Source organism: Synchiropus splendidus, chromosome 17 (assembly GCF_027744825.2).
Source record: "Synchiropus splendidus isolate RoL2022-P1 chromosome 17, RoL_Sspl_1.0, whole genome shotgun sequence".
NCBI lineage: Eukaryota > Metazoa > Chordata > Actinopteri > Syngnathiformes > Callionymidae > Synchiropus > Synchiropus splendidus.
In genome coordinates this window covers 5196403-5217221 of record NC_071350.1, presented here as the reverse complement: position 1 = coordinate 5217221, position 20819 = coordinate 5196403, and positions in this window count along the sequence as shown.

Genomic DNA, 20819 nt, shown 5'->3' with positions numbered 1-20819 from the left:
TGAAACAGCTGCTTTCTTTCAGGTCCTTGCTTTGGTTTCGGAGAGATATCCTGCCAAACCGACAAAAAAAAGGGGACAATAGTGAACACAGACCTGATGGCAGATTGCCAAAGACTGAAAACCATTTTTTTAATTTCATTCTGATGTGGCATACCAGATAACCACAGCGGATGGGACATCGGGACAAGTTATCTGAGGAGCAGATGGTTTAGTGACTTCACCTTTTTAAACATGTTAATGTCATATTTTTAAGCTGCCTCTTTTTTAAAAGGTAGTCAGATGCTGTGTAAGGCCCTAGTTGTTCGACTGGGAAATTCGGAGTGAGCTGCTTGTGCCAGTACCACTCCATGAGCGAGTGGTTGATAATGCGTGAATGGAACATAACATGGTTTCTCCTCCACTTGACTCTGCTTCATTCACTGAGGCTGATCATGCTAAGTCACGTCCAACTCCTCTCACTTGAGGTCCACTCTGAGCTTTCTTGGCTTATGATTATCTTTCCAAGGAGGAGGCCGGTCCTGTTCTCGCTTTTCGTGGGAAGGTGGGGCCTGTTTCATTTGTTGCTTCATGCCTCTGAGACAGTCACTGGAATTAGTGGGTGTTAGAAACTTCATTTGCTTCATGGTCTTGAAGTGTGAGAGTCGGCGACCAATTCTGCCAGGCAAACTGTGGAGCGGGAACCAAATGAAAATAGAGAATTTCAGGTGCTAAACAGCTAAATTCCACAAGACCTAGAAGGGTCTGTGGGGACCAAAGCTGCTCCATTGCCAGAGCTTGTTTTGGGAAGAAAAGCACTTCACTTGAAGATATTGTCTTTACCCTCGAGGAATAAATAATGACATAACCGGGCAACAGGCAGAGCTTCTAAATAAATCACTCCACCCTCCCACTCTTTAAAAAAAAAAAAAATCAACGGAAACCATTACAGTTCGTTTCCTTTCATTAATTACAAGAGCCGCCATAATCATCTTCTCCAACTCATAATTATCAACTCGGGCAATGTGACACTGAATTATGAGCCGGTCATGGCTGGTTTTGTTAATTAGTTTCAGCTCATGGATGACTTGGTTTTTTTTCTGAAGCCATTCTATTATGAAAAGAAGTTTTCAATATTCATTGAATGGGAGCAGAGTTGCTGTTGCACAGTATGTGAGTCAGTACATAGGACTGAGAGTGCTACACCAATATGACAGCCAATGTGCCAGCGTGCTAAATATATATATTTTCAGCTGGTTACTTCAATTGCACTCAACACGGGAAAACGGACGATTTTTATCTGACAAACTTGCTCATGGCGAAACTCGTCATCCTAACTCATGAGCACTGACAGTGTGCAAGGGCGGGGGTGTGTGTCACTGCTGAGTTTTGCACAGTTCGTGTGCATTTTGTCTCCCTCACAAAAGAGCCAATTCCCTCTTTTTCCCCAGTTTATTATTCACAATTTCTCCATGTTTTGTCAATTTTTCAGATTTCACATTTGGAAAAATCTGCCTGTAGTTCACTGGCCTGCTATTTCTTCTGTGAGTCACACATTTTTTTAATTTATTTATTTTTTATTAATAATAGACAGGCTTCGACTTTGACTTCCTTTATTTTCATTGCACAAAAAAACACAGCCGTGAGACCTCGGCAATGTCATTGCTTGGCATCTAGTTCCAATAATAATACTTAATATGCTTTTTAAAGTTCAGAATATTTTCTTATTATTCTTATTGCTGTCAGGCGAAAGAAATTTAATTTAATCAAGGTCTGTTGTTGATCAATGTAATTCATCTCTTATTTAATCTCACCAATAAATAGCTGAGAAAACCTGTCAATTTGTGGTATTAGTTTCAAAATGCATTTGACAGATTAAAAAGGCTGATGCATATGACAATATATATATATATGTACTATTAGTTCTATTAGTATTATTTTCTAGTTGAAAATATTTTCTTATCACTCACTGGTATCTATCAAAAGTGAGTGCATCCCTCATATTTATTTTTTTTAATATATTTTCCAGGAGTCAACATTGAAGAGTGACACTTTTTATGCATTGTCGTCTTCGTCTGTGTACAGTTTTGTGGATTGACAGTCCCCACAAAATAACTCAACACACAACCATGAACAACTGCTGGGGACAAATGTTCAAATGTCCTTAAGACTCTGTCTTGGATGAGTTGTTATTTTGGGGCGTATAGTATAGTAAGGACCTGATTGAGACAGCTTTATGTAACTTACTGAGATTGTTATTTATACAATATTTTCTTGAATTTTCCAAAAATATGTGATTTCGTGTCTCTACGGGTCGGTGGAGAGTTCTTGCCCCAAGTGGTGGAGTTTAAGTATCTCGGGGTCTTGTTCTCGAGTGAGGGAAAAGGGGAGTGTGAGATTGATAGACGGGTTGGTGCAGAGGCAGCAGTGATGCAATCGCTGTATTGGACCGTCGTGGTGAAGAGGGAGCTGAGTCACAAGACGAAGCTCTCGATTTACCAATCGATCTACGTTCCCACCCTCACCGATGAGATCGCGGATACAAGCGGCTGAGATGAGTTTCCTCTGCAGGGTGGCTGGGCGCACCCTTAGAGATAGGGTGAGGAGTTCGGTCATCCGGAAGGAGCTCGGGGTGGAGCCGCTGCTCCTCCACATCGAGAGGAACCAGCTGAGGTGGCTCTGGCATCTGATCCGGATGCCCCCTGGACGCCTCCCTGGGGAGGTGTTCCGGGTATGTCCTACCGGGAGGAGACCCCGGGGAAGACCCAGGACTCGCTGGAGAGATTATGTCTCCGGTCTGGCCTGGGAACGCCTCGGGATCCCCCCGGGAAGAGCTGGAAGAGGTTTGTGCGGATCAGAAAGTTTGGGCTTCCTTGCTCCGAATGCTGCCTCCACGACCCGACTCTGGATAGGCAACATGAGAAGGAAGGAAGGAAGGTATCTAAATCAAACTTTCCTGACTCATGCATATGTTTCAAATGTTGACATGCTCCTCTCCATGATGCAATAATCCCTCATCATGATGATGCTCAGTTTCGAAGTTATTGTCTTAGAAAGTTCTCCCGTCTGTCTGAAACATTGTCCTTATTGGACCGAGCCATGGCAGTGACTCTAAGACCCTCAGTTTGTACACAAGCATACATCTTCTACAGAGATAACAAAAATCTTGACAACCTTTGATAGACCCGTCACTTGCCTCCCTCAACTCATGCACAGAAGATCCTCTCCAAAGAGTGTTGTTTTCAGTTGGCGGGGCCCATCCACACTTTCTTGTCCAATATCATCTAAAAAGACACTCAAATCAGTACATGAGTTGCTCCTCCACATAGGAGACAAATTAGTTTTCATTGTATGAATACATTCATGACTATAGGTAATAAGAATGAAGCAAAGAAAGAAGGAAGGAAGGAAGAGAATCAGAGAGGGATGCATGCTCTGTATGCATTGTAATAGAGAGTTATGGTGCAGAAAGTGTCAGGCCCACTTAGTTTAGAACCTGACGGATGAGTTTATGATTTCACTTCCATCTGCCACAGGATTCTCCCGCTTCTATCCTGTCCCTCTTCTCTGTTACGGTTCCATATCTTTTAGATCAGGTCTCACCACACCATCCTGAATACCAGATTCAGAAACTGTGAAATAAAAGGGAGGAGCTTGGACTCATCATTTCAATGGCAGCACCAATGTGGTGGGATGGTTCTTCCTTGCTCCCTCGATGGTGATGGGCACCACTGCTACAGCAGGCAACCACAGCTAAACAGATTAGGTTCTTCTTCAGGCCATTGAGCTAAGACAATTACAATGACTGAAACTCATTGTGGATCCTCATCCAAGGGCCCAGGTGCCTCACTTAAGTTGTGCAGATGCAATGATGTGGATGAATGAGAAATGTTTGATGCAAGTCAATATAAATGCAATTGATCTACAAAGATGGTGTGAGATCAGACCCCCTGAATGAGAATCATTCCACCAGTCTGATACCGTCTGCCTGAAGGGACACTAAGTTGACTCCCTGTGGAGGCACAAAACAAACCATTGCACATTTAAAGGAGACCACTTTTGGTAAGTAACACTGAAATGAAAATTCATGGCTTAAACGAAAACAAAAAATGCGGTAAGCAAGTCCGAAAACATACCAAAGTATTGTGCCCGTTGTCAGTACCGCTGCATTTACAGCAACGGCCGCATCCTTTAGTCATAAAAATAAGTGCATTGCAACAGCATAAAGCCTTATTGACAATTCAAATAATAAATCAATCAGAAAATTGTGAAAATATCCATGGAGCAATGTCACTTCAACAATGTGGAATGTCAAATTTGTAAAAAGCAAAATGGTTTTGTTGTCGAAAACAGACTAACAACTAAGTTGGTCCCCTTTAAATACACATCACATATGCAGTCTATCAATGTGCACTGACACCATCTACCATGACAGACTTGTGGGAGAACTTCTGGCATGTTTGGTGCTGTGTAACTCAGTATCGCACCAGACTTTTAGGTCCTTTAGCGGAGTCCATGGGCCAGCTGCCAATCGTGTGCTACTATTGGTGGCTGGCCCATGGACAAGCTATAATTGTCCGGTTTCAGAATGAGAATTCCTAAATGGAGGTGCTGACAGCTGCATGTGTGGCAAAAAAAAAACCAAGTTATCATGTATGATTTCACTCAGAAAAATCTATAACTTGCGGACAGAACTAGCTGCATTACAAGAGAAAGTTAGAGAAAAACAAACATTAACTCTGTCGTTCATTTCCTGGCAAAGCTAAATTCAAATCTAGAGGTGTTGAAAGGATTGAGGCAGTGAAGGGTAAAATGCAAAGCAAAGTAGAAGAGATTAAAGTCTGTCTTCATCTAAGAATATATCAAACAAGAGGCGGCAGTAGTTTGAGACAGGGAGGACTAGGAGAGGGCAAAGCCGAGCTTCGGTGACAATAAGAACAACGGTTGATGTGAATAAATTATTGTTTTTTGAGTGAAATATGATCTATAAAGGGACAAAGAATGGACTTGAGATGGTAGGATGACAAGTTGTGTTGATGATGCTTTTCATGTCAGCAGTGCGGATAGAGACACGAGGGAAATACACAAGCTGCAGCAGATAATGCCAAAGGAATGTCTCATTGCATTTGTCAGCATTAAACACGCCACTGGTATTGTCACCGTGCTCCAGAAGTTACATTGTATGCGAGAGACTCTTTGGTTGAAGGAGACTCAGCGGATGATCTGTGTGTGGTAGGTCAGTGGAGGACAGCGCGAGCCTCCTTGCACTGGAGAAGTCGGTATGGGCCAATGTTCTTCTTCAGTCTTTCTCATTGGTTTCTGGGTCAGTGGGATGTTTTGGTTGCCTGGAGGGGGATGATGAATGGACCAAAATGACGTTGCTGTTAGTAAGAATGAAGCATTCAAAATGTTCCTAAATCTGTATGAATGCGAGATCTCATTTAGGTTCGTTCTCAGCCGGATCCATGGCCTTTTCATTCATACAAGGTATCTCTGTCATCCTAATGATCCACCTCAACTGATGACAGTGAGAAGCATGACCACCCTGATCTTCTGACAGATGAGCTCCTCAGGGAGATGGCGGGCATCCATCTAAGGAAATTCATTACGGCAGCTTGTACATAATTATATTCACTTGGAAATAGGCTTAAAATACTCACCAGAGCCTCATTTTTCAGTCGCTTTTTTTGTTCTCCCGAAGGATCGAGGTGTTTGTCATTATCCCACAGCTGTGACACATAGCAGCCACTATTCCATATTGGTCTGTGGTGTGCTCTTTACACCACCTGGGGGCTCCACATTGAATTGTTTTAATAAATAATTCAACTGTACACTGCAGCTCGAGTTGAACATGAAGCTCTCGTCTATATGAGAGAACCAATATCAAGTCCTCAACTAACCTCATGTATCTGTCAACAGCAGACAACCTCTGCACCTGAGGCTCGGCTCTGAACACACACCACAACAACCATAACAGTGTCCAATTTAGAATGATGAAGGGAAGGGAAATGCCCAGGGATTTATTATCACAAAAACAAGATGTTAAAAAAAGGTCACACTCATTTGTGGCCAAGAAAATTCAACGGATTGGGTGAGACAATGAAGCGGTTCTGCAACAATGATGTTCTCACCTTTGCTTTCTGGATGACAGGCCCTTTTCAAGTGAACAAAATAGCTGTTATTAAGTGATCAAAATCTCCCATCACTTCTATAGTCAACATGCAACCAGTGAGTGTGGGTCTGAAAAAAGGCAGCTTGAAATATGCAGGACGTATGTGGATCACAACACGACGATGACTGCCAGCACAGGCAGCAAATGAAAATCAGATCCATAACTCAAAAGGAGGAATTTTAGAAAACTAAACCATTAAATGTGACTCACTGGAGAGAGAAACTAGGAAAATAAGTCTAGTATTAGAAGAGTGCAACTGCACAAGTATGAGTCAATAATATAGATATGAAATAAAGAAACACTCACATATTTGAAGTATGAGTGAGTGTGACTTTAAGCACAATGGATGTGATCATGCCGTCGAAACAGTCATGACAGCTCTGATGTTTTCAGCAGTGATGGACTGATGACATTTCATGAAACAATGTCCTAATTTCCAGAGTACAGTAGGTGGTGCTTGGTTTTGAAACGATGCAAAGTTTCACTGAAATATTTGGTCAAAGCCAAAGAATACACAGAAAAGAGTGCCGTATAGTGGCACCTGAAAATTACGGCTTGGATTTTTAAAAACTTAAAATACACAAATTGAATCCGCAGTTGATGCTTTTGTTTGTCTATGTCCTCACCACGTATCAATTGATCTTTGCAGTTCTATATCGTGTGGACATTGAGTCTTCTGACCTGCAATATCCAGATGTGAAATTGTGTCCATATTGTTCACCCCTGGCCTCAATTCTAGCCGACTATTGTTGAGGCTCACTACTGTTGAGTGTGGTTAAAGTGTGCGCTTATGCTGAACGTTGTACATGGTAAAGAACTGGAACATGGAACTGTTTAACAGTAAATGACCTTGTTATTTACTTTCATGTCGTGGATAAAATAAATGCACAAGAGACATACACCGAGCGTGAAACAGCAACCTAATGAATCATGGGGATGTGCTTTCACCACTATATGCAACAATACTACAAAGGCACGTGATCTGATGTCACATCTCAGTTTTGTCTGAGTCGATGCCATTGAGGCACATTTTGATCTATTTTAGTTCTGCATAGGACGACCAAAGCGGACATTGCTGAAGCCAGCGTGCACGTCATGCAACACCAGCGTCCAAGGTATCAGATCCAAAAGACGGTTTTGAGGACCCTAAACTGTGCCGCACCCACTCATTCTGTTAGATCGCTTCGCTTCAATGCATGTTATGTCTGAGCACAGAATCATGACGAATGGCCAGAACACTCTGTCCTTCTTCACCGATCTAGCTTGTACATCTCAACTTAAACAGGACTGTCACATTGGCTAATGCTGGTGTGAGAGAAGATGGGCCATCCGCCAGCACGTGATGCTCCATGCAGCGTCGTGTAACACACGATCCATTCAGCCAACTGGAACGCTACGGAAGGAAACCGTTCTGTCAGTCCATCTAAACACCTCTTCTTCTTCTTTTCCTTTTGGCTTCTCCCTTCAGGGGTCGCCACAGCGGATCATCCTCTTCCATCTCACCCTGTCCTCTGCTTCCTCTTTTCTCAAACCAACAAACCTCATTCATGTCCTCCTTCCTTCAACACATCCATAAATCTCCTCCCTGGCCTTCCTCTCCACCTTCTGCCTGACAGGTCCAACCTCAACATCTTCCTACCAATGTACTGGCTCTCTCTCCTCTGTACATGTCCAAACCATCTCAATCTAGCCTCTCTGACTTTGTCTCCTAAACACCTGACATGTGCTGTCCCTCTGATATACTGCTTCCTGATCCTATCCATCCTGCTCACTCCCAGAGAGAAGCTCAGCATCTGCATCTCTGCTGCCTCCAGCTCTGCCTCCTGTCTTTTCCTCAGTGCCACCGTTTCATACATTACATACAACATTGCAGGCCTGACCAGTTGTGTACACTTTCCCTTTCATCCTTGCCGACGCCCTATTGTCACACATCACACCTGACACTTTTCTTTAATTATTCCATCCTGCCTGCACCCGCTTCTTCACCGTTTTGTCGCACTCTCCATCACCCTGGACAGTTGAGCCTAAGTACTTAAAATCCTCTACCTTTTTATCTCTACATCCTGTAACTTCACCTGTCCACTTAGGTCCCTCTCATTCACACACATGTATTCCGTCTTACTGTGGCTAACCTTCATTCCTCTCCTTTCTAAGGCAAACCTCCGCCTCTCTAGTTTATGTTCCACTTGCTCCCTGCTCTCACCACAGATCACAATGTCATCTGCAAACATCATTGTCCAAGGGGCTTCTTGTCTAACCTCATCTGTCAACCTGTCCATCACCATCACAAAGAGGAAGGGGCTCAGAGCTGAGCCTTGGTGCAGTCCCACCTCCACCTTAAACTCACCTGCAGCAGTCCTCACCACTGTCTCACACCTGGCATACATGTCCTGCACCACTCGAACATACTTCTCTGCCACCCCAGACTTCCTCATACAGTACCACAACTCTTCTCTTGGCACTCAGCCGTACGCTTTCTCCAGGTCCACAAAGACACAATGGAGCTCCTTCTGACCTTCTCTGTGCTTCTCCATGAACATCCTCAAAGCAAACACTGCATCGGTGGTGCTCTATTTTGGCATGAAGCCAAACTGTTGCTCACATATACTAACTTCTGCCCTTAGTCTACTTTCCACCACTCTTTCCCACAACTTCAGCGCATGGCTCATCAGCTTTATCCCTCGATAGTTGCCCCAACACTGGACAGCTCCCTTGTTCTTGAAGGTGGGCACCAGCACACTTCTCCTCCATTAGTCCATCTAAACACCTAAGCATAACATTTTACGCTGAATGCTGCCTTATCATCAGGATAGTACGCAAAAGTACTAGTAAGTAACATCAATATATTACGGCATGGCAGTGAGGAGGGGTTGTAATTTTAACCCTCTAAACCTTGTGAGGACATGAAAATGTTCTCACAAAGGAATATCTTCTTACAAGAAGGAGGCTTGTCAAGACTTGATACTCTCAACTATGGCAAAACATGCCACACACACACACACATGCAAGCATAATCCCATAAGCAGGACATTGACAATTAATGACAAAATAAATCAGTCTAGAGCGGCTGAATTATTAAAGGGAATTAAACGGTTGATGTTGCCCTCATTTATCATGACCTCCTGAAATTGATCAGACTAAATTTGACGCAGCTATTCTGCAGTTATGTTACTGTTAATTTCTATCTTCTTATGAGACCCGATTCTCTGTTTCTTTCTTTCTCTTGCTCTCTTTATTTTTTCCTCCTGTAGTGGGTGAATTAAAGGCTCCCTGTCCTGGCCATTCAGGGATCTAAAGAAAATGACATTCCACCCTCGTGGGACACTACAGTACATTTCTTTTAAGAAATCTGGTCCACCCACACTTTTCTTATTATAATAATCTCTCTGCATATGTGTACAGATATGTAGCTCTGACTAGTTTTGCAGCTGGATGGATGCTGCTTTGCCAACAATGTCAACAATGACTATTGCGAGTTCAAACCCCACTCAAGTAACCAGTGTCCACCCTGGCATGAGGGCCACGCTGAGCCATCATAACTGGATTAAGGCAGACCTGCCAAAGTGCGGCCCGGGGGCCATATGTGTCCTGATGCCTGTACTTTCATGGCCTTTTTGATGTCAGACTAAAATGTTGTAATTTTTCTGCCTTTTTTTTTTGCTCTTTCTCTCTTAGTCATCATCACCAGTTACAGCATGTTCTAGTTTAAGACTACAATTTTATTGTTTTCATTGGCCATTTTTGTTTGTTTTTCTTCTTCCTCAAAATACATTGAAGGAATATTGCAAATATATTTTGAAATCAGTTGCCTTTTTTATCTTGAATCCCTGGTCCATAGTTATGTTGATTGATATTCAAATTGAATATAAAATGAGATATTTCAATAGATTTTATGGTATATTTACTTCTTAATATCCTTACTGACATTAAATCTTTATAGGTTCATGTTGTCCTTGTTACTTAAGTATATATTTTGGATATTTTTCCATCACGTTTTGTAGTCATCGCTGTCTTACAGTTACAGTTTCGAATGTGGATTAAAGCATCTGCTTCATTCATGTGATGAACAGTTCATGTGTTTCATCAAAGGCCTTCAGAAACATGCAGGTGGACCACAACTGACTAGTATTCAAGGTGAGTCACCAAACGATTTTGGCACTAAAAAAAAAGCTCACATTGTGCCATGATCCGCTTTTGTTTTGTGCCCTTGACTCCCCTCACGTTTTCTAAAACCCTGGTGCTCTGAATTTTTGTATTTTGATTCCCTTTCTTCTCCTGTCCCCCGTGGCTTCCTGGTTTTCTCTCTGTTACTGTTACTTTCTACTTGTGCGTTTGTTTTGACAACCTCGATAGTTTGTGTTTTATTGCTCATTTGTGTGTGTGTGTTCTCCTTTTACTTGCATTCTTTCTCCCGGTTCGGTGACGCTTTTAATTTGGACTCATTCTGTTGTGGACTCTTCCCTGTTTGGTCGTGTTTTGGATTTATTTATTTATTTTTTCTCCCGGTTTGGTGATGCCTTTTGTTGCATATATTGTATTATTTATTAAATCATTGTATTTTACCCACTGCCTGCCTCCTGTAACTCTTACATCACTGCAATTCGGTTCCGCCCTGCGTTTCGAACACATTGATTCATAGGCTAGTTCAAATATTTGGTTAAACGTGGGGAAATACTCTTTACGCTGTGTTCTGACTGCAGACCATCAACCAACCAATTCCCAGACTGATGTCCAGCATTCTGGCCCCTGGATGTGTTATTGCTCACGGCACTACAAGTGCTCATGGCCAGATGCGTCATTTCACATCAACAACTCGGCGCTGTGCTTCTTGGCACCTTGGGTCTTTCAGATTTGCCTCTGATCACCTCATTACTCGTGGCTCATTGCTTCCACCCAGTCTTCCCATCCTGAATCAGCCCCAGATTAGGCAGCTGAGGCAGAGGCCAGCAAGATATTTACATGAAACCTCTGCCAGCACCGGCCCCAGTGGATGCACACAGCTCGTCCCCGGGGACCGCACGAGCATTGCTCGTCCCCAAATTTTGCTGCAGCATATTTGGCAGGTGAGTTTGTGTATGTTCTCCAAGGCCGTACCCAGGAGACTGCTGATTTAGACCCTCCGTGTATTCAGGCTGGAAGCGCTCAAAAGCACATGGGGCCTCTGGATGAACCATTTGTCAATATAAGAAAAAGAAAATTGTCACTGCAACTCTGGCAATCCGCGTATTCGGGATATTTTTGAAGTCATGATTTAACAAAATCATATCTTGATGCTGATGCCACTTATTCCTTGCACTCCACTCATCCAAAATTAGAGGAATGTTTGGTGGTGGTCTTTGTGCTGCTCAGAATAGAGCATATTCAAATGTGTGTGTGTGTGTGCTTTGACATTTACCGTACATTGAATCCAGCATTTTCCACAATCATGCAAATCCCATTTTCTGTCAGTGGGTAGAGTTGAGAACTACGTTACCAACTTCCTTCTCAGCAGAATAACATAGCAATGGCTTGAAAATGGGTTTATGGTATTAACAGTTTGAACATGCTTCTGTGTGTGTTTGTCCCTGGATCTGTTGGACATTTGACAAGGATACTTTATGTGTGGCTCCAAAAGTTTGGGAAGAGAAAAAAAATCATAAAAAAAGTGACTCAAAATTTGGACAGCAACATCAACTTATACTCCAATTCCACTTTTGATCTGAAAGCTGAAAGTGTGCTTCCATCCAGGTGTTTTTTTAGCCTTTAATTTTCCATTCATGGGTACATTCTGGCTGTATAATGCAATGCACTTGGGATCGGTGCACTGATCATTGTTCCCTGTGACAGGTAGTCGATTCAAGATTATCGCTTATATTTGTCTGTAATAAAACAATAATAATAATAAAAAATGAATCTTGAATAATTCAGCCTTGACAAAAACAGCACTTTTGGATACCATCTCTTATGAGACAAAACCACCAAACAGTAGTATTTCTGCCAGTTTTTGATTTTTTTTTTGGGGCATGTGTGTATACTTCTTCATCCTGCCTTGAGGGGACAAACACTGTCCTTTCATGGGGACCATTTGGCCAAACCCCACAATGTTAAGCCTGAATTTGAGGATGAAAACTTTTGTTTGTGGAGTGAGAGTGATTATTGTGATAAATGTGCATTTTAATGCCAATATTGCATAAAGCTAATGTGTGTGACATGTTTTCTGCCGGCAAATAGACATAGATTTCCAGACTGACCTAAAACAAGTGAACAAATAAATAATAAAACGTACTTTTCATGCTGTAGCTCTCTTGTTACAAAGGAGGCGTCCGGATGGACCATTGAGGACATTCAACCCTGAAACCCTGTGCTGCAGTTCATTGAAGTGGCGGTTCAAAGTCCACCAACAGAGATGAATTTTTTACATTCAAGAAAAGAGAGCATCATTATACCACTTAAGCAGAAAGAAAATAAGGAATTATTAAGCAGCCACAAGTTACGTCACCTGGGAGCGGAGCTGCATATGGAGACCTATTGCCAAGGAACACAACCAGCAGCTAATCCCCCCGCCCCGCTCCCCCCACACTGCCCTCCCTTCATTCAGTATTTGCTTGTGCTTACAGGCTGTATGAAGACCCACTTAACGCTTTACATCAGGGTAGTGGGGGGAAAAAAAAAAGACAAATATAGACGCTGAGTCTGCAGCCGAGGCTCAACATTCAACTGCTTGTGTTCAGGGCTTTAATCAAAAGCCAAAGTTATCTTCAGGGCCAGATAAAGCAGGACAAACGGGGTGTGTGCGCGCGCGTGTGTGTGTATATGCACATCTGCGGCGGTTGTTTTTTCAGACGTTTGGAATGTAGGGATTCAATGAATTTTAATCATTTCTGTTTGATCAGCCCAATTGAGAATCGCAAACTACTTGGTCCTCAGACGTTGGGTTCGATCAGCAGCACAAACATAAAACACAAAATTAATTGCTTTTGATGAAAAAAAATATTGTCTCACCTTCTTCACAGGCTTGGGACCGTCAGCTGTGTTGTCACAGCCGACAGGATTATCTGTCAGAATTCATATCATGTAATGAGGAAAGCGAAAGTTTAAGAGGCGAAGGTCTGTGTAAAGGCAAAGCAGTGAACGCATCCCTGAGGTCAGTGGCGGAAACATCAAGCGCTAAATACTGTTAGGCCATGTATGCGGCAGGAATGATTATTTCTGCCTGAAATATGGCAGGTTATTTTGGTGTGGATAATGTTCGGTCAAAAGTCAAATGGTGGTGTGACACAGAAAGGTCTGATGTGATACAGTTTGACAGATCTACACCAGGGTCCAAAATATGCCCTTTGGAATGTGTGAGAGACCTGATGAAAGCTAAAGCTGTCTGTGTCAGATGTGAGGTCTTTTGCACGGTTGTTGACAGCATGGATCATGTGGTGGTTAAAATGGCCCAACAGGATTAGATTTGGTTTGAGAGAGGACATATGTTGACAATGAAAAAACATGAGAAAGGTCGTGATTAGCAGCCAGAAATGGTGGGAGTGTGAACCTCAACTTCCACAATAGTGGAATATTTTGGGTGAAGAATGTTACAAATGGAAGTGCCAGGCATAAGACAGAGAAGAAGACAACCACAGAGGGTCATGCATGTGATGACGCAGGATATGAAGTGAATGCACAGCAGCTATGGTGGAGGAAACTGACTTGCTGAGACGACTACTGACTAGAACTGGGAAATCAGATGAAGAAAGAACATAGAAGACGAAGAAAAAGAACACCATGACATATGTCTAAAAAAATATCTGTCTTTTCTTTTGCTGGTTAATATCGGGTTGCTGTGGGAGGAATTGCTTCAACTCATTTCCCCGCCAAAGTTCTCACAAATAAATGGAGAAGAAGAAGAGATTTTCCTGAATTCCAGGTTGCCATGTGACCATTGAATGGTTGTGATAGGTTGAGCTGCTGCATCGAAGGGATGATTTTTCTAGTGGCAACAAAAATCTTAACAGCTCAATTCAAGGTTCTTTGCAGGGTTCTTTGAGAAATCTCTGACATGCTGCTATGGGCCCTTAAACAGAGTGGTTGGTGAGGACCTTTCTTTTCTTCACTTTATAATGCTTGAGAAAAAAAAATGGACTCGCATGAATTCTGCCCAAATGTATTTCAGTATTGTGGTGAGGCATTTTTGTTTGTTGTCACACGCCCTCCCTCTCATTCTTACACTCGCAGTCAGTCAGGTAAACACTAGTGATGGGTAGATGAGGTATCATGACACAGTATTGCAGGGTTTATGAAACTGTGGCCTCATTTTCAGAGGCCACTAGATGGCAGTCTTGGTTTAGAAAAGATGTGGGTTTCCATTGAAGTAGTTAGTGATGCGTAGATGAGGTTTCATGAAACAGTATAGAAAGGTTGATGCGGCTTCATGAAAAAGTGTCCTGATTCTCAGAGGCCACCAGATGGCACTGTCTGCGGTAAAATTTGGACATGAACAACTAATTCAATGGAAACTCACATCATTCCTAAACCAAGAGGATTAGTATGCGGTTTCATCAACCCTGCAATACTGTGTCATGATACCTCATCTACCCATCACTAGAATTAGTTGTTGAAGTCCAAGCATTTTACAGCAGACAGTGCCCCCTGGTGGCCTCTGAGAATCAGGACACTGTGTCATGAAACCTCATCTACCCAAGTCGAGTAAACAATGTTAAGCCATGCCCTTCATCCAGAGTAATTGTGTTGTGTTTTATGAAAGCTTTTTTTTGTATAATAATATAATAATTATCATAGCATAAATAATTCTTATTCTTATTCTCTGAGACAACAATCCTTATTTCAGTGCTGCTCTTAGTTTTGGAGTGTGTGAATGACGTGACGTTACAATCGGAGATGCCAGTGAGTGAGGGAATATTTCTGGTGATGGCTGCGTGATTTCATGATTTATGGCCATGTTGAGGATGTGTGGTACTCCAGTCCAGCAGCCTCCACGAGCGCGTGCCTCTGGGAGAGCTCCCTGCTGATTTAAGATTTCAGATTAACCTTAATCACCGTTGAATCTACTTTTTCCAATAATTCCGTGAGTGACTGATCGCTTTAGAGAAAAATCAATAACGTCATTATTCTGACCGGAATTGGAATTGATGTCAACGTGTTCGGCGGTGGCTCAGAAGAATGGTCAGGACTTTAATAATCCGCTCAGTGTGAGCGGCTATTATCTAGTCAGCTGGGATTCTCTGCAGGATCAATGCGCCGCCGTGACCCAGGGACCTCTGGAGCCTGCACATTGTGAGGAGCTGTCAAGTGTGCATCGCGATAAACAACACTGAAGGACTTGACGCTCACATTTAAATGTCGGCTAACACCTGCAGAGTTCCTCCTGAAGGATGCAGCCCGTGCAACGCTGCCAGTCTCTGACTGAACATGGAAAGACCTCTTGTTTCTGGTTTAGGGAATGCACCACTGGCAGGCAGTTGAGCCACGGTCCAAGTGAAAACAAGTCAACAGGGGAGTTCCGGTGAAGCGTGTGAAATCACTCTGTGCTTGGCATTAGTCATCCAATGTCTTCATCAAAACAGAACGCCAACGCATGCAGGAGGGCAGTGCACGACTGTCACATTGTCTTTCTCCCTCCTCAACCTTTCGGCAACACTTTCCACTACTTTCCTGTTGCACTCCATTGATATATGTTGTTATTACTATTATTATGTTTACATCTAAAAACCATAGTTTTATAGTTAGGGACTTCTACCATCATCATGTTCAACCGACATACAATACACTAACTCCCTTCTATTAGAATAGATGAACAGAATTCAACATTTTATTTCCAAGCAACAACTGTTCTGTGTACTGCTAAACCATAAACTGAAAAAAAAGAATGAATGGCTCATTTGTGCAGCTGCAGTGTGTTGGTGGCCTGTGGAGAGCTGGTGTGCCGTATATGACTCCCTGGTCGAGGACATGGAGGTGTGATGTCAAGGTAAGAATACAGAGTGCAAGATAGAACACATTGACTGTAATGATCCGATTTCTTTTGAAACGAAATGTGGAGGAGGAGATGAATAACTGCACCCCTGAGGTATCGCAGTGAAAGATGATCTTGATGCGACTCCTATCTGTGGTGTAAAAATGTCTTTTTAACAAAGTCAAGCATCATTATGGATCACTATGTAAATGGTTATGGCCTCAACTGTGGCTGATCTCACCGTTTGGCACCAGCTACTCATCTACTTAGGTAGTTTTGGCTCACATTATGGATTATCAGACAGAAAAAAATACAATCTGTCACCATGGCAACTGAGGAGTGGGGAGACTATAGCAGTAGGATATGTTATCAGAGAGTTGTCATTAAACAAGTGGACAAAAAAAAATACATGTAGCAAATACAAGGGCGATGTGAGTCAGGAAATCAGTCACCTTCATGATAATAAAAGTTAAGCATGCATATTGGTCGTCACATGACAAAAGACAGGGAATTTGAAAGGTCAGAGACAATGCTTTATCCTGTTTTTAGCCTGAAGTTTAAACACTCGCCTTCTGAGGAGAGTGAGGGTGTCCCCCATGGCCAAGGTGAAAAAACGTTTTATTCAATAAACTTTTTAAAAATGTTGTTTTCATTTTAAATCATGATAGCATCCATAAAAATGCAATGTGTGGTCGTCTCAGTAGTCTGCCAAATTCACTGAAGACTGAAGAGGGTGACTGAGAGCTACCAAAATCATGATTAAAAGTGTCTGGTTTTAAAAGTTGGTACATGGCATTGAGCCCAAATATCTCTGAATCTAGCATGTGTGGGGTTAGCACGGAGCAGCAGTCACTGGCAACCATATCATGGAAGGTTCGCGGAAGCTCTCAGACCTGTCCAGAATCACTAGACCTGACAGAGGCATCGACATTAAAATGGGGATAACCATTCAGTAGAGCCACCTACTGTAAGGGGTTAGAAATAGCACCTGACCTCTGGTCTCCCCACAAGCCCCTGCCTCGCCCATTCCCGCGCCCCCACATGTGCTTCTCCTCTCACTCGCCTCAATTGGACCGTCTCACAGACTGTCCCCACCTTGTGTCAGGAGGCTGGGCAGAGAAAACCACACAACTACGCAATTGCTTATGCTGCCACCAGCCCAGACTGGATGTTGACACACTACCATTCACTACTAAGTGCAGACTTCCCTGCTTTATTCTGTTGTTAGTTCTAATTTTCAACTAGTTTATAGAGTAGTTGGTTTCCTCTCGATTACTTCCCATTATCACTCAGAGTTAGTAATGTACTCTACTTGTTATGGGTTGTTGAGGTTTCAGGATTTTCAGAGGCCAGTCATTTCTACACTAAAGAGTGCCATCTCATGGCCTATGAAAATTATTGCACTGTTTCATGAAACCTAATTCTGATACCCATGATACCTCATCAATCCATCACTACTTATGACCATGATATAACATTCCAGCTTTTCTCAGAATGACATCATCTTTGGTGGCATCAATAAATATAGCCATGTGTCCATATTTGCTATACACTCAAAGATGTCACACTGAAAAAGAACAGGTTGAACCTATAAGAGTTTATTGGCTAAATATGTCTTCTGCACCAAACTCATTCCCCAACTCTCCTGTGATCTCATCTTCATGGAGTTTTAAAGTTGTACCTATTAAACATTAATGCAGCACTGACATAAAGTTCATTCATACATTTCATTTCAGGTGCCCTTTCCCCTTCCTCAGGAGTCCAGCCATCCATTATTTGGATTTATTTGGCTGAATGGCTTTCTAACGTCCAGAGTCAAGGTCACCAGAAGTCCTTGAATGATGACATCATCAGCTCGTATTACGCGCCAGATGTCCTTGGAGCAGTACAGACGGTGCCGGGAGGAGATTTTTCATTTTATTCTAACAAGTAGCTGAGCAATAAAGAAAACAAGATGCAGAACACGAGCACTTTTCAAGTCTTCTTCTGGAAATTTAATTTTTGTCGACTAGGACCTGAAGCAATCACAGAAGTGGACTTTAAAGAACCACTCCATGTCGAATGTTTATCTATATTTTGCAAAAATATTGGAATAAAAAGATTGGACTTGCTAACACTCAAGACTTAAATAGGCCAAGCGTATCTCACTTGACTTCATACGGATGTTTTTTTTTTTTTCTGTTTCATGCAGGGGACAAAGGGAAGCTGGCAAACTTACAAAGGCAATAGGCAGCAATGAGGCAGGAAGATCGTGGATGCAGGAGAATAACACAACCTTCTTAAAGAAAAGCAAATATACCATAGGAAAGTAGAAGGACTCAGCTGTTGAGTTCTCTATAATCGATGACTGCGTGTTGGACAACATTCCTCTCTGGGGATTAATAAAGCAGGTCCATTTGAGAGCAGTGGCAGAGCTGTGTGATATTCAGCTAGTCATGTATTGATTCCCATCTCTGGCTCAACAACATCAGGAGACATGGTGGACCTACCTCCCCTAACAGCATCAAGACAGGAGGTTGGAAATCCAGACCAACCAAGAAAAGAAAAATGGGCCTCATTGCAGGATGGAAACAAACTGTGTTGAGAAGGTGACGGTAAAAAGAAGGGAGGAGAAATTGAGAGTGTCCTGGACCGCTGGGTTTACCCTCAATATAAAGCCAGAAAAGCTTCACTACAGTGAAAAATGTTTTGTTTTTTTTGGATACATTTCTGAGCAACCTATAAGCAGCATCTCCATCATTCTTCTCACTCGGAAAGAAAACAAAAAGCGCTCTCTGGGTGATAAGTCAGAAAGTATTGCCTCCTTGATTTGCTGCCATCTTGGCAATGAGAATTGATTGATCATGGAAATGGATTTTTAAGAGCAGTAATTACATTTCAGTTCAGCTCGCTGGTGTTTATTTACTGAGCCAGCTTAGATGTACTCTTCATGTGAATGAAATTCAATTTCTGCCATTCTGCTTGACTGTATTAGGTTATAGGGCGCTCAAAGCTCTTTTTGGGAGTCCAAATTACGGTGCACCTCATTCATCTCCTTCCCGCTCATTTTACTGCTTCCATCTGTTCCACTCCAGTTTCACTCAACACTTAGAGTTCTATTGACACCGCCACAAAACCAAGCTCATTTCCAGTCAAGCATACGTGTGCTGTGGTTTGTTTTTACAGCAACTATCTTGGAAAGTGTGTGTGTGATGTCATCAATTTTTTTGTAATTTGTACAAACTTCTATACATACCATCCTTTACCTTCAAGATCTTGAAGTGGAGTCTGGACCTGGTTTCACTGCAGATACACTCTGTTGTGTTGGATTTTATGTGACAGAATCAGTGCAGAAGACCTTGTCAGTGCTGGAGCAGATGGTGCACTCAAGTACAAATCTGAAAGCTTGTCAACGCTCCACAGCCAGGACCATAGAGAATTTGGCAGAATCTATAAAAAATTTGGTATATATATATATATATATATAAAGAGAGAGAGAAAGAGAGAGAGAGAGAGAGAGAGAGAGAGAGAGAAAGAGAGAGCTGGGACAGGGATGAGACGAGTCTGGGACAGAGCTAAGTTACTTGGTTTATGACTTTGTCACAGCCAAACGGCACAGAAGCGCACATTCAGAGCTGGACACGCACCGGGCACCTCTTCACTTCTGGAGAGACGTCACTCACTCGGCAACCCCTCCCACATGCAGCAGCCACACACATAGAGGAACAGCGCACCTGCAGCAGACACTCTACATTCACTCCTACAAAAGCCTGTTTTAAGGCTTGGAACGCATCATTTCTTTTTCCATTCATTGTAATGGGAAAATTTGATTCAGATTTTGAACAAAACGTTTCTCGAACGGCCGTCTGGAACGGATTATGTTCAGGAACCGAGGTACCTTTTTACTACGTCTGCATACAGAGGCCATGGGAGTGGAAAAAGTTAATCTTTTTCCACTCCCATAGTGGAAACTCCTCCAAGCCATTTTTTGCCTATAACCCTGCAGTATATAGTGGGTTTTCAATATCTGTTCTTCGTATAGGCTGGAATGCACTTCATGATAAGCGTCTTTTAAAACTGAATAAAGATACGTTTGGAGACTCTATATGAAACTGCATGTGCTGAGAGGACAAAGAAGGAGGCAGACGTGCAGCAGTGACTCCAGCATGGATTTGACTCGAGGAGATGCTTTCATGGTCCACGCTTGGTGAGCTAAGCCAGCAGGACACCCTTTTCCAATCCCTGGGTTATAATGATCATGTGAGGAAGCTGCTTAGACCATTCTCCTCGATCGCGCTATTCTCGTACAAAAAACCACGGGACTTAACATCCGTTAGCCTCGGCCCCAACCTCCAATCAAGCGGCTGTTTAATGAGCACAGGATCCTGCCGTCGAGCTCCTGAGCAAGTGAGAAGTTAAGATGTTGACACGCTCATTAAAGCAATTTCTCCAGGCTGGGAAGCATGAGACTGAAACCCTGGTTAGACAATAAAAAGTTGAAGTCAAATACAATGGTTTAATCATTCACAACAATAAAACCAAAACAGTGTCAAACAGAGCGAAGTCAAAGCGTCAAACCGGGAGATGTCCATAAACAAGAATAAGAGCCTAACAGAAAGCATCACCGAACAGGGAGAATCAAAGAAACTTAAATCTGTAAGCAGAGACAAAAAGCACAATGAACAGAAATAGTCAATCACAGAGCAAAACAGGAAACTCGAGCAAACAGAGGAAGGAACTGAACACTAACTCAGG